The following is a 14,502-nucleotide window of genomic DNA, read 5'->3' as shown; positions in this document are numbered from 1 at the left end:
CCTGGAGTTCAGCTCTCCCAGCCCTGCCTTCAGTTTAAGGGAGAAGTTTCCTCCACAACCTTGACAAACCTGCTCAGTTTCCTTGACAACCAAGCTTCGCAATCTCCCAAACTCTCCTCCTTCAGACGTTCCTAGTCGAGGCTGGATGAGCCTAAAGTGACAGTGCTGTCATCATGTGCCAGAGAGCGGCTCCTCCAAGCCCATAATTACTGGTTACATGATGCTACTGATGATGAAATCCCAGAAGAGCAAGCTTTGCAATATAACCATTTCTGGACTCGGCACTGGGTCCCTTTCCATGGACAGGGTGGAGTGGCTGTTTCCACGAGCCCCGTGGTGGAAGAGCTCACCTAGTGAAGCCAGGACTTCATCTCTCCCAGGTGATTCCAGGGTCCTCACTCTGCCCAGACCCCCACCCACATGGCTGCTGGCTGCTGTCTGTGCCAGTCTATACGGGACCTTGGTAACCTCCTAAAATGAGGGTTATTTTATACACAGGTAATGGGTTGAATGCTGGCCCCAAAAGATGTGCCCCGCCCAGAACATGTGAACAGGACCATATCTGGGAAAAGAGTCTTTGTATATGTAGCTAAGGATCTCGAGGTGAGGTCATCTTGGGTTAGGGTGGCCCTCAATCCAATTGAGAGAGTCCTTATGAGAGACAAAAGAGGAGAAACACCGACACAGAGGAGAAGCCACGTGAAGACAGAGGCAGAGATGGGAAGGATGCAGCCATAAGCCTGGGGACGCCTGGACCCCCCAGAAGCTGGAAAAGGCAGGAAGAACCCTATCCTGGAGCCTTTGGGGAGACTTCCATCCTGCAACACCTTTATCTCAGATGCCTGGTCTCCAGGACTGGGGGAGGATGAATTCCTGTTGTTTTAAACCACCCAGCTTGTGGTCATTTGTTACAGAAGCCACAGAACGGTCACACAGACCCTGCTCTGTAGGATCCTGGAAGTGCGGGGCTCACTAAAGGCCAACAGAGGCTGGGTTGCAGAACCCTTAGAGTCAGCACTGAGCCCCAGAAATCCTAAAGCAGTGGCTGGACACCAGAATGTTGAGGGGTCAGTCAGAAGCCCATCCCTAAGGGTGCCAGCTGCACACGGCCTCCCCAGGTTTTTACGACTGTACATGTTGGGGATAAGTATTTCCATCCTGATTCAGGACCTCTGATGTCACCCTTCACGTTGCTAATTAAGAACCCACTAGTTACACAGATGAAAACCCTATCAGGACACTTGCTCCAGTGGTAAACAATTCTGCAGTTGGTCAGAGGTGGGGAATCGTCTCCCATGCAGCCAGCAGCACCCCCGCAAGGAGTGTCCTCATTGCAAAACTGGGGGACCGTGCCGAGGCGTCTCTGAGTAAACGTGAGCTGAGCCCCAGGCCAGCCGCTGCTGAACTGTTCCCACCCTTCCCAGGTAAAACACCTGAATGTGTGCAAGGACTTGAAAGCCTAGAGGAAGGGCCGTGGAGCCACACCAATGACAGCACGCATGCCGACTTGGTGCCTGCAGGCCAGGCAGGATGGTCCTGGCCCTGGGCGCTCTTCTGGAAGCTTTCCACTTCCCTGCCTGAGGTACCTCTCCTGTCCCGGCCCCCACTGCTTATTTCCTTACTCACCTCTGCCCAGGGAGAAATTCCAGCGGCAGGTACGGGTGACACATCCTCTTCTTTAGCAGGTGGCAGCCTGGCAACTCCTGCGGAAAGTCCAGCAGAGCCCCACTCACACCAGGCCACCCACAAAGCCACAGGCCCTCACTCCCTCCCACCAGCCCAGCCCCGACACTGCTGATGGGGCAGAGAATATGGCGTCAGGCACAGCTGCAGGGGCTCTTGCTACCTGGAGGGGTGTTTATATTGACCTCAAACCAGGCACACCTGGGGAGGGCTGGCAGGAAGGGTCAGGCTGCCCAGGTCAGCCAATCCTTGCCCATCAGGGGCTCAGAGTTGCAGAAAATGGGACTTGCTGCACTGGCCAGGTCCAAGGAACAGGTGTGGGGTCCTGAGGGTCAGGATAGACATAGGGCTGCAACTCTGCTTGTTTTCTAATCATTTTATCTGGCCCATGAGTGGGAGACAACTTCAAGAAGACCCTCTCCTAATGAGAGGAACCCAGGAGTCAGGGAGAGGAAGGGTGGTAGGTGAAGACAGGGGCCTGGTGCCCCGGCTGCAGTGGAAGCCTCTGGAAGACCTGATGGAAGGAGGTGGCACAGAGTGAAGCCCAGGGTCCCAGACCTGTCCAGGAGCTGCTGTTTGTTAGTTCAGGTCCTGCTCTGAGGTGCTCGGGGTCAGTTCTGACCGACAGGTGGGCTGGGGGTGCTCTGCAATGAGGGCTACGTGCACGGTTCCTGGGTGCCCAGGCTTGCTGGGTGCCTGCCCAGGTGAGCTCCATACCTGGGGAGGAGTCTGACTATGAGAGCCCCGGGGGCTGCTGGGTACCTGCTCAGGTTAGCTCCATATCCTGGGAGGGGGCCTGACTACGAGGGCCCCAGGGGCTACTGGGTGCCGGCCCAGGTGAGCCTCATATCCTGGGAGGGGCCTGACCATGAGAACCCCGGGGGCTGCTGGGTACCTGCTCAGGTGAGCTCCATATCCTGGGAGGGAGCCTGACCACGAGGGCCCCGGGGGCTGCTGGGTACCTACTCAGGTGAGCTCCATATCCTGGGAGGGGCCTGACCATGAGAACCCCGGGGGCTGCTGGGTACCTGCTCAGGTGAGCTCCATATCCTGGAAGGGAGCCTGACCACGAGGGCCCCGGGGGCTGCTGGGTACCTACTAAGGTGAGCTCCATATCCTGGGAGGGGACCTGACCACGAGGGCCCCAGGGGCTGCTGGGTGCCGGCCCAGGTGAGCCTCATATCCTGGGAGGGGCCTGACCACGAGGGCCCCGGGGGCTGCTGGGTACCTGCTCAGGTGAGCTCCATATCCTGAGAGGGGGCCTGACCATGAGAGCCTGAGTGGCTGCTGGGTGCCTGCCCATGTGAGCTCCGTACCCAGGAAGGGGCCTGATCATGAGAGCCCCGTGGGCTTCTGGGTGCCTGTCCAGGTGAGCTCCATATCCTGGGAGGGTGCCTGGCCATGAGAGCCCCGTGTGCTGGGAGGGGGGCGTGTATGAGCATCCTCTCTGTGCAGCCGGCACAGTTGCTTAGCGACTTCCCTGTGGGCAGTGCTGGGATGAAATGAGAACCAGGAGATGCCACGAGCCTCCTGAACCCCTGTCCATCTCGAATGATGAGGTCAGTAGGCGGGTGCTGGCCACTGTACTGCATGAGGGAGGCCCCACGGGTACCTCTTGTATCGTCCAACTGACACCACGGAGGCCTCCCCAGGACAGAGCAGATAGCCTGCCTGGGGCAGGTGGGAGCTCCTGGTGACCCTGCAGGGGACATGAGAGGGATGGACCAGGCAGGAGGGGGTGGGAGCCCAGGCAGAGCCATGGGGCTCAGGGCCGAGGGCGCCTTTCTGGGTCTGAGCTGAGAGTGGATGTGCAGGTGGTGAGTGTGATCCAGGAAATCTGCTCTGGTGACATGAGGCTGAACCTACTTCAGAGTGACAAGTCTTCTGGATGATCACAAAACAGGATAGTGAGACGGATCCTGTTAGAAGAAGGTAAGTGAAGTCCCCCAGGAGGAGGCTCTGTGAGCTGGTCCCGGGAGGGGGTTGAAGGGAACAGGAGTGGAACCTGCGGGGAGTGGGCAGTCCCCCTGGGCACGCGGCGGGTGCAGACCCCACTCCGTGTCCCACATCTGTGCTTCCGGCTGGATTACTTGGCTTCTTGGAGCCTCAGCTTCCTGGTCAGCTCGCGGGGTGATGGTAGCATGGATTGACTAGCAATTTGCTCAGAACAGGGTAGGAAGGGGTCTAGTGGAAATTCCACAGAACACCGTCAGTACAGGAATCGCAGGCCCTGTTTCCCGCAGCTCTGCCTTCAGGATCGGGAGAGCAAATCTGAGCAGACTTGCAGCAGAGCCTGGGGACAGTCTCCGTTTGGTGGGTCCCCCCTGTTTCCTGAGTCTCGGAAGGAGCAGCTCCAGCGGGCAGTGGCAGCTTCATCCCACACCTGGAAGCATCCAGACCTCAAGGCCCAGCAACCCCGAGCCCTGTGTCTGGGCCCCCGGGAGGCAGACGGGACAGGCTGGCCTCCTCCTCGGCCCTCTTCCTGCCCAGAACATTCAGGGTCCAGGCCGTCATTAGGGAGAAGCACGGATGGGGGTGTCCCATGTGGGAAGAGGACACGGAGCAGCTTGTGCACGTGGACGTCCACACCGAGAATGTGGGTCGGTGGGACGTGGGCACTGGGAGGGGCAGACGGTGGGCCTGAGGAAGCAGGGCTGGGCCGGGGGTCCTGGGGTGTGTGTGTGTGAGCTTTGCCTGTGCCGGGTCTGAGACTCCACGGGGCTTCCCTCCCCTGGTCACTGGGGAGGAGGGGCTGAGCAGCGTTGGTGGAGGGACCCCTCGCATCCCCAGGCCCTGGCAGCATCAGGCCTTCAGGCTCTGGGTCGGGGAGCCTCAGGAGTGCAGGTCCAGCTGTGCCCACAGGGAGGGAAGCACTGCTGTGGTCTCGCCTGTGTGAAAGCTTCCGAGCCAGTGTCCAGTGGGAGCTCTCACCTCGCACGTGGGTTTCAGGTCCACCACAGCTCAGATCACCTTCTAGCCGCTTGGTTTGTTTTCTAGACACAAAGTCCTAATATCTCCTATGTCCCCTGTCATTGAAAAGGCACGTCTCACCTGGCACCAGGTGCTGCCTCTGGTCCCTCCTGACTGGACGCCCAACAGCCAGTGTCACCGTGTCACGACTGTCAGGGGGTGTCAGGTGTGGGGGGACAAGAGCACACGGTCCAGGCCCATGAGGGGCTGTGCCATCCACAGAGCTGGTGCTGTGGCTGTAGGTGTTCCCAGCCCCCACCCCACAGGCAGAGACCACCGTCCCCTTACAGACCGTTACCAAGTGAAGTCACGTGGACCCTGCTCGGGCCCCAGCCTGGCGAGGCAGTCTACCTCAGCGGGGGAGGTTTCCTTTTTCCACGTGGGTTCAGGTAGGCAAATAACAAAACCAAAGCTGAGACCAACACAGCACAGGCTCTATTCAGTGGCCAAAGAATGGAGAAGCGGGAACTAAGTTCATGGATCAACTTCTCGCCCTCCTGGAGAGAGTGGTTTAATTTTAAGGAGTAAAGACAAAGGGAGGAGGAGTGAGGCTAGTGATGGGGATGAAGAGGCCTTCCGGGGAAGGGGTGGGGCTTTTTCCAAGGGGGTGGGGTACCACCTCCTTTTATCCGTTTTTGGTCGTTCATGTCCAGTCATGGCCACCGGTGGGTGTGTCACTTAATATGCTGATATAGTAAATTCAACATGTGATGAGACTCAGGGTCTGTTGGAGGTCACATTTGTTGCCATCTTGGTCCCAGCTGGTTCCATCTGTTTGTTTGTTTGTAGCTTCCTTTCTTATCTCTGGACCCCTTGACTTAAATACTTAGGTGAACTCCTGCGGAAGGTGGGGTTGGAGGACAGCCCTGTGAAAGGTGGGTGCATGGGTTTTGAGCAGGGCCTGGAGCAGCTCTGACAACAAGAGGAGGAGGCTGAGATGGGCGGTCAGTCTGACGCCCGCATGGGGGCCCGTGGTCGGCATGCGGAGGTGGTCAGCCAGGGGCACGTGTCAGGGAAGGTTCTCGGTGTTTACACAGAAGATGTGAACGTGGGCCCAGAAGCAGAGCTGCCTGCAGATGCTGCTACAGAAACCCCTGATTCTTTCCTGAGAAAACTGGTGGGGGGCATTCAGGCAACAGAGCAAACTGCTTGCTCTGGATATTCTTGTGGGGAAGTGGGGACATAGCAACAGGGGCTCAGCCTGCATAACCCCAGAAGCCCTCCCAGAATAGCTCCAGAACCGCTTCTGGAATGGCAAGCAGAAATGTGTCTTCCCCTACTAGACGTGGAGGAGAGGGCTGGGGTCTGCAGGGCCGCCCTCACCTTCAGGGACTGGCTGGGTGGCTCACAGGACCCAGCACATGCTCGTGGCTTGTATCCACACAGCTGAGATGGGTCACAGCATGCAGTAGGGATGCCCAGGAGGGAGGGTCGCTGCTCTGGTCACCTCATGATCCTTCATGCCCCCTCCTACCCTCGAGGGTCTCTAGGGTGTCTCTTCCCCCAGCGACGAAGGGCAGAACCATGACAGGTACCCGCACCCCCGTGCCCCCAGGGAAGCTCATTAGAGGCTTGGCACCTGGCTGTGGGCTGGTCACGTGGTGTTCTCTGCCCTCACCCTCCAAAATGCCAGTGCCCAGAAGGGGAGTCAGGGTTCAGCATGAGCCACATGGTTTGTGCAAACAGCACAGGCACAGGGGGTTGCCCCTAACGGGAGGAGGGAGGGTTTAGATCAGGCCAGGGAGCTGCTCACCAGCTGCATTAGCTTCCCAGGGCAGCTGTGACGAACGACCACAAACAGAGGCTCAGAGCAACAGAAACCTGTCCTCTCTCAGTCCTGGAGACCAGACGTCTGAGGTCAAGGTGTCCCAGGGCTGCGATCCCTCCGGAGGCTCCAGGGGAGTGTCCTTCCTGCCTCTTCCAGCTTCTGGGGGCTCCAGGTGTCCCTGGGTTTGTGACCACATCCCTCCCGTCTCTACCTCCATCTTCACGTGGTGTCTCCTGTGTGTGTGTGTCTCTCCTCTTGTCTCTTAGAAGGACACTGTCGCTGATTCAGGGCCACCCGGATCCAGGATGACCTCATCTCCAGATCCATAACTAATTATTTCTGCAAAGACCCTACTTCCAAAAAAGGTTCCATTTTCAGATTCTGGGGGGCATGACGTGGACATAACTTCTGGGGGGACCCCCCCATTCAACCCACTATAGCAGCCAGTTCCCAGATGCCAGCCGACCTTCCTCAGGACAGCATCAGGCTGGTGATGTTCTGTGTTTCCTCACGGAGTTGTCTCGTTTCCTGTGGTAACAGTGAGGTTGGGTGGGGGGTGCTTCTGGCTGACCTCCCGGTCATTCCAGGGACCATGCTGACGTGTCCTTCCCGGGAGGGTGCGAGCACGGCCAGGGCTCCCTGGGAATACTCCACACTGACCGCTCAGTGGTCAGACACCTGCATGGGCTGGACCAGTTCCCGGACGTCTGCACCTTCTACCACATCCACAGCCTGGTGGACTCTGTGTGGGCCGATGACCGTGAGGTGTGGACTGGCAGGGTCTGTGGGAGCCCTCCTGCCTGCCACGAGGCCTCCAGCCCACCACAGACCCTTCAGTCCTGCCATGGGCACCCCCATCGCATTAACCCCCAAGAGGGCTTCTGGGAGGGGTGAGAATTTGACCATGAAGAAGACAAGGCAGGCCCTAACTGCAGCAGGTGAAGGCAGGTACTGGAGTGCTTGGCTATTTGTCCCCCAAAGACCCTGAATGTGGGCTCTGACTTGATGGGTCCACCTCCACCTGAGCTCACCTGGGGGGGGGTCGCTGCAGGGAGAGCACGTCTGTGGGTGATTTTCCAAGTCTCCCCACCCCCAGCTTCACCCTCTGGGCCCCCCTGACCCCATTAATAGTCTTTAAATAGTGTCTCTCACCCATCAGGCCTGCGTGGGAGATTTTAATATCGTGTGGGAGTCCAGTGACCCGTGCCCATGTGTCCTGTGTGTCTTGGGAGGGGAGGGAGCCTTGCTCTCACATTCCTGCCCCAGTGCACCTGGGGTCGGGGGCAGCAGACCCGGGCTCTGTTCTGGCAGAAGCTCCCTTTCTGTGAACAAGTCTTCCCCCACTCCCGTTATCCTCACTGGAGGCTCAGGACACCACAGGATCAGGGCACCTCCAGCACCGGGACTCCACCCTAGGGAATCTCTCAAGAGCAGGGACCAGGTCTGGGGGCTCAGAGGAGGAGGGAGCCAGCCTCTTCAGGATCCCCGGGGCTAGGATGTCTCCTACGCAGGAGGGCCTTGGACTCAGCTTAACTACCACCCGGGGTCTCCTACCCCTCCCCTGGTGGAGGGGCCCTTCGGATTCCAGGGCCCCAAGATCCTCCCCCACCGACTTCTGACCCCAACTGCAGAGTTGGGGACCCAGAGACCCCCTCCCCGGCTTCTTTTTTCTTGGAGGCTCCCAGAATTCCCTGAAGATGTTATACTCAGGGTATATTATGGTGAAGGATGCAGTTAAAATCAGCGAGGACAGGAGGGACGAGCAGGGTCCAGCCTCCTCGGCTGTGACAGCCCAGGGAGGCCCACCTGAGTCCTGAGGTGCAGGGTTTACTGGGGTCTGTCACGTCAATGTGGGGACCGCCGTGTGCCTGGCCTTGGCCTCCAGCCCCCAGGGGGACTCGGGAAGCCCCACCGTGTATCGTGCCATCAGCACAGACCAGCCTGGAGCGAGGCCCACAGAGCACGGACACTCCCGAAAGGCTCAAGGTGACGTCTGGAGCCAGGAGCGGAGGCCCGGCCTCTCTGTGGGCAGGTGAACCCACACCGCACGGGCCCCGGTGCAGTGCCCATTCCACGTGGTCAGCATGGGTGCACACGGGTCAGCCAGTGTCTGTGTGTCTCAGCCTGTGACCACTGACCACACTGTCCTGCTCTGCTCACAGAAGTGAGGCCAATGGAGGGAAAACGGGCATGGGAACAACGCCGGGTCATGGTGAGGCTGGGTGAGAAAGGGTCCAAGGAGCGAGAACCCGGCTGCCCTTGCCTGGTGAGCCGAGAGCGGACATCCACCCTGTGGTCAGCCCCTCTCCCCACATCCCGAGGTAAGGCTGCCTTTCCTGCACCCTGGGGCAGGGTCATGCCTGTGTATACAGCAGGACGCGCGGCAGTGCACGCAGCAGGCCTGATGCCCGCCCTTGGCATGTACTTGGGGGCTTGGTGAGGGTGGAACATCCCGACAGGACATGGGCCGACCCCGGGGAGGATGTAGGGGTGAAGCGTTTGGGAGCCTCTGGAGGGGATCCTCACCTGTCTACACACATGGACTGAGGACACAGACCAAGGGTGGGCAGGTGAGGGAGCTCAGTCCTGGGTCATCCCTGAGGCTGGAGGAGGGGTGTGGAGCTGGGTGTGATGGCGGTGGGGACGAGGGGCTGATCACAGGACCGTGTGGAGACAGAGCATCCGAGGCAGCGGGGAAGGTGGGAGACTGTGCCCCACGGGAGGACGGAGAGACCAGCAGGCGGCGCTGTAGGCGCGGGTAGCAGGGCTGCTCCCTGCAGGGCGGCACCAGAGACCCGCACCACTGGAAACCACGGGGTGTCCAGACAGAACCCCAGAGGATGGGGGGCCCTATGGGCGGGAAGAGTTTGGAAAAGTCACCTGATCTCCACATGTCCTGGGGGAGGGGTCCCCGCTCCCGCCTCTTTCCTTGGAGTCTCCCCACCTGGGGAAGTCAGCACACTCAACAGCCGGTCGCGCACGGCTTGGAATTTCTCGGGAGGATAAAAGGGAAGGGGGGGAAAGAATGAGAAACAAGCTCGACGTGTTTGGACAGCACATGCCACTCTAATTTCCAATCAGGAAGAGGAACTTCCCAAAGGCTTAGACCGCCCCTGTAAACAGAATGGGGCTTGGAGCAATCCTGTCACTTTGTGGCCGGTTTCAGAAACAAGTTGAAGACAGTTGCTCAGGGGCACTGCAATCCACAAGGCCTGCAAGGTTGTAAAGGACAACTATCGTAGAAAAATGTTTTGGGGTAAGTAACTGAAAAGAACTTGAAAACAAGGCAGAATTGCAGGAACTGGATTGCAAGAGGTAGATTGGACTCGCCATTAAAGCACGTGAAAGCTGCTCAATACTGCCTATGATTCAGTTGGCCAAAATGGTGTTCAGGTTGAAACCCATACGACATTTGTGGCCAACCAAGTATGCGGGAAATACAAGTCAACACTACAAAGATGTAGCAATTTTCCCCAGTCAGAATGGCCAACCTTACAAAGTGTAAAAACAAGAAATTGAGGAGAGGACGTGGAGAAAAGGGAACCTGCTACGCTGATGGTGGGAATGTCAATTGCTAACAGCCACGCTGCAGAATGGTATGATGTTTCCTAAAATTTCTAAAAAATAGAGCTACAGGGACTTCCTAGGGGTGCAGATGTTAAGAATCCAACTGTCAAGGCAGAGGACATGGGGTCAAGCCCTAGTCTGGAAAGGTAACACGTGCCGCGGAGCAACTAAGCCCATGCACCACAACTACTGAGCCTGTGCTCTAGAGCCCATGAGCCACAACTACAGAGCCTGTGTGTCACAACTACTGAAGCGTGATGCCTAAAGCCAGTGCTCCACAAGAAGAGAAGCCACTGCAATGAGAAGCCCGTGCACTTCAACGAAGAGTAGCCCCAACTTGCTGCAACTAGAGAAACCCCACACGAAATAACAAAGACCCAACATAGGCAAAATTACTTACTTACTTAATTAAAAAACAATAGAGTTACAGAGCATACGGTACTACCACTCCTGGGTGTATATCTCGGGATAACCATGAATCTATAGGACACAGGACCTTCAACTATTAGCAGCACTTTTGCAGGATCCTTGACTTGGAAACAATATAAATGTCCTTGGAATGAAAAAATGGATAAAGAAGATATGGTACTTATGTACAATGGAATAGTACTCAGCTATGAAATCAATGAAATAAGGCCAGTTGCAGCAACTCGGGTGGACTTAGATACGATCATTCTAAGTGACAAAAGTCAGACACAAAAAGACACTTAGCATAAGATATCATTTATAGGTGGAATCTAAAAATGGTTACACATGAACTAAATTACAAAACAGAAACAGGGTCACACATTTAGAAAACATATTATGGCTGCTAAAGGAGAAAGGTGGGGTGGGGTGAGACATAAACCAGAGGGTTGAAATTAACACAGATACCCTTCCAAAGACCAAACAGGTAATCGACAAGACCTCCTCTATAGCTCAAGAACTGGACTCAGCACACTCTAGTCACCAGAAAAGAATATATACGACTGGTAAGAATCTTAAAAGAATATACGGATGTCTCTCTGTAAGTGAAACAAGTGGATGTGCAGCAGCCAGAAAGACAGCATGAAAAATCACCTTTACCCCATTATAAAAATAAATTTAAAAAAAACAAAAAAAAAAGACAGAGAAAGAAAATTATTACAAAATTCATTCAGGGGCTGTGATGCAACCTGGATTGACCACATCTAGACCCACAGCTGGATGAGACATAAGGCTGGACATTCTTGGGGCTGAGAGGATTGGTGAGGTTGGGTGAGCAAATGCAGCCCCTTTAGAGTAATACTTCCTGGTCCCCATTCCATGGATCCAACATCTCCAAGTGCAGGGCACCCTTCGTACAGCTAAAACATGCATGGGACACCCTGACGATGGTACACCGTATGATCGGGAAAGGTTTCTAAAACGCACCTCGTTTTTCGTCTCCTGGTGCTCGGGTTCCCCCCTCCAGCCTCTTTACTAACAATGTCCCCACTAGGGGAAGTCAGCACCATCACATCCTGTTTCGCACACTTCGGAATTTGTCCACAGGATGAACTGGAAGGTGGGGAAGAATGAGAGACAACGCCTAGGTGTTTGGAGAGGCACATGCCACTCTAACTTCCAATGAGAAGGAGGAAGTGACCAAAGGCTCAGCCTGCCGCCCGGAACCAAAATAGGGCCTGAAGCGATCCTGCGGTTTTGCGGCCAGCTCACAAAATAGCGAGTTGAAAAATGGAGCTCAGGGGCACTGCAATTCACAAACCTGCAGGGTTATAAATAATAACTATCATCCAAAAATATATTCAGGTAAGGCAACGAAGAGGATTTCAAAGCAAGGCAGAATTGCAGGAAACAGATTTCAAGAGGTAGATTGGACTCACCTTTAAAGCACATGAAAAGCAGCAGAACATCGACAATGATGCAGTTGGCCAAAAAGGGTGTATGCGTTTTTTCCTGAATATATTCAGGAAAAAACGCATACACCCTTTTTGGCCAACCAAACAAGCGTGCAATGCAAATCAGCACTACAAAGAAGTCTCATTATGCGTCGGTCTAAATGGCCATCCTGAAAAGTGTAAAAACCAGAAAGGCAGGACAGGCCATTGAGAACAGGGAGCCTTGTTGTGCTGATGGGCGGGATGTAAATTGACAACGGCCACTCTGGAGAAGTTCATGGTGTTTCCTAAAACATCTAAAAAACAGAGCTACAGAGCATAGGGCACTTCCACTCATGGGTGTATATCTTGGGAACACCAAAAATCGACAGGACACAGGCACCCCATAATTTCGGGCTGATCTGTTTACAAAAACCTCGACTTCGGTGCACCTTAAATATCCCAGGAAAGAGAAAAATGGATGAAGAAGTTGTGGTACTTATGTACAATGGAATATCACTCAGCCATGAAATCAATGTCATAAGGCCAGTAGCAGCATAATGAGTGGATTTAGGTACGATGATTTTAAGTGAAATAAGTCACACAGAAAAAGAAACTTATCATAAGATATCACTTATAGGGGGTTTTGAAAAATCACTACACATGAACTGAATTACAAAATAGAACGGAGTCACACATTTAGAAGACACACTTATGGCTGCTTAAGGGGAAAGGTGAGGTGGACTGATGCATAAAACAAGAGTTTCAAATTAGCACAGATACCGCTCCATCAAACAAATATGTAATACATGCAAATCCAAATTGCAAATCTCTATCAGCTCACACCAGACAGAATGGCCATCGTCAAAAATTGTGCAAACAATGAATGCTGAAAGGGTTGTGGAGAAATGCGTACCCTTGGTGCTAAGTGGGATGTGGTAAGAGCCACTAATGAAAACACAATGGAGGTGCCTTAAAAAGGTAAACATTGAGCTACCATATGATCCAGCAGGTCCGTTCCTGGACCTATAAGCTACAAAGACAGAAACAAAGACACAGGCAGGCAAATCTGCATTGCAGCAGTATTACAATAGCCAAGATATGGAAGCAACCAAGAAGTCCATCAACAGATGGGTGGACAAACAAGATCACGTACATGTACAGATGGAATATTTGCTAGGGAAAGAAAATGAAACAATGCCATTTGAAGCACCATAGATGAGTCTAGAAGTAATCACGCAACTTGTAGTAAGTCAGAAAGTGAAAGACACATTTCCTATGATATCACTTATAAGTATTACCTAAATATTGATACAAGTGAAGATATTTCCACAGAGAAAGGCAATCACAGGTTCATTAAACAAACTTATGGTTCACCAAATGGAAAGGTGTGAGGATTGGATACATTACGACATTGGGCTTAACAGAGATATACAAACACATGTGAAATACGAAATCACCATAAATCTATGGCATACCAAGAGAAGACTACTCAACATTGTGTCATCACCTACATGGGAAAAGGATCCGAAGAAGAATACATCTATGTATATGTGTAAAAGAAACACATCTTGCACTCCTAGAACAAACAGAACAGTGTAATCAAATTTGCTCTGTTAAAAAATAAAAATTAAATTAAAAAAACGAACAAGAAGTAATGAGACATAAACTTAAGGGGCTTTTTCCTGGAACATTCCGTTCTAATTTACAACCTAGGAACAAGACTTCCAGAAACGCTCTGCTGCCCTAGCAACCAGATTTGGGAATGGAGAAATGCTGCCCACTTGTGGCCGTTTCCCGCAAGAGCGGCTTTAAACCCACAGCTAATGGTCACTTAACATTCACAAGCATTCATGGCTGTAAAGGACACCTGCCCTCAAAAAATATCCTGAGCTAGGGAATGGCAAAAAAAAAAATTCATAACAGGCACATTTTTTCAAGAAGATAGTATGAAGAGTTAAGTTTTACTCACTCTTTTTTTAAAAAAAGGAAAATGGATAAAAGCTCAACATCAGGAATTATGAGACTCATGCAAATCTAATCTACACAATGGTTTCAACTCACACCAGTCGACTGACCATCGGCAAAAAGTCTACAAACAATAAATGCTGAAGGGGTTTTTGAGAACTGTGTACCCTCTAGCTGCTGGTGAGATGTAAAGTGGTAACAGCCAATAACAAGAACAGAAAGGAGCTGCGCTGAAAAGTAAAAATTGAGCCACCATTCCATTCAGCAGGCCCACCGCTGAGCCTCTCACCTGAGAAGACCAGAGTCGAGAAGACACAGGCTGTAACACTTGCACTGCAGCCGTATTCACAATAGAGAAGACATGGAAGCAACCAAACTGTCCATCAACAGGCGAATGGATAAAGAAGTGGTCCATGTACACAATGGAATATTAGCCATGGAAAACAATGAATCACTGCTCTTTCAGGCACCATAGATGAGCCTAGAGATAATCACGGAACATGAGGTAAGTCGGAAAGCAAAAGACATATATCCTAGGATATCACTTATAGGTGTTATCTAACAACTGACACAAATGAACATATTTCCACACAGAAAGACACTCACTTAGAAAACAAACTATGCTTATCCAAAAGGAAAGGTGATGGGAATGGAAAAATTAAGATTAGGGTTACCATACGTATACAAATACATATTAAATACATATAA

The sequence above is a fragment of the Mesoplodon bidens genome, assembly GCF_964165515.1.
Source record: "Mesoplodon bidens genome assembly, chromosome: 4".
In the NCBI taxonomy this organism is placed as follows: domain Eukaryota; kingdom Metazoa; phylum Chordata; class Mammalia; order Artiodactyla; family Ziphiidae; genus Mesoplodon; species Mesoplodon bidens.
Note: the sequence above shows the minus strand (reverse complement) of the source record.